Source organism: Ovis aries, chromosome 17, assembly GCF_016772045.2.
Source record: "Ovis aries strain OAR_USU_Benz2616 breed Rambouillet chromosome 17, ARS-UI_Ramb_v3.0, whole genome shotgun sequence".
Taxonomy (NCBI): Eukaryota; Metazoa; Chordata; class Mammalia; order Artiodactyla; family Bovidae; genus Ovis; species Ovis aries.
In genome coordinates, this window is record NC_056070.1 from 62,783,690 (window position 1) to 62,784,646 (window position 957).

The window sequence follows — 957 nt, forward strand, 5'->3', positions numbered from 1 at the left end:
GCCTCCTCCTCCCAGAATTGCCTCATATCCTCCCTTCCTCAGAATTTGCTCATTCTCTCACTCTCCTCTCAGAATTCCTTCTCACCTTCCTTCTCTCAGTATTCCCTCTGACTCTCCTGCTCTCAGAATTCTCTCACTTTCCTTCTCTCAGATTTTCCTCTCTTGTTCTCTCAGAATTCCCTCACAAACTTTCTCACACCTGCCTTCTCTCCGAACCCCCTCTCACCCTCCTTTGCTCAGAATCCCCTTGCTCAGAAATCCCTCACTCTCCTCCCAGAATTCCTTCTCACCTTCCTTCTCTCAGAATTCCCTCACCTTGTCTCAGATTTGTCTCATACCCTCCATCTCTCAGAATTCCCTCACAGCCTCCCTCGCTCAGAATTCCTCTCGCTCTCCCCGAATTCTCTGTCCCGTGCGTGCATGTTCGCACACACACACACACCAGCTTGTAGACGGTGGTGAAGGCTTTGTAGAGTTTAGAAAGGAATTATAGGGGGAAAAAAAGGTTGAACACAGTTGGAAGTAAAAGACAGAGAAACAAGGAGGGCAGGTCTGACTCAAACCGAAGAGCCCAGCGCCTCAGGCAGGGCAGGGTGTGGTTAAGAGCCGGTGTTCTGTTTGGACTGTCTGGCTTCAGATCCCTTCCTTGCTCTTTACCAGATGCATCTCTCTTGGTGGGTGAATGACCTTTCTTACTGAAGCTCAGCTTAGAAAAATAGGATTTGCTAATAGTGTCTAAATCTTATAGGGCTGCCCAGAGAATTTAGAGACACACAGTTCTGGCACAGAGTAAATCATCCGTGTTATTAATCACTATTCAGGTCTCATGGTACTCACTTCCTAGAAATATCCCTCTAAATCAGCTTCCAGGTCTGGAACAAATGATGCTCCCAAAGAACCAGGAAGAAATTTAGTCATGTTCAGTAGGCAGAGAATAAAACAATCTCCAAGCTGGAG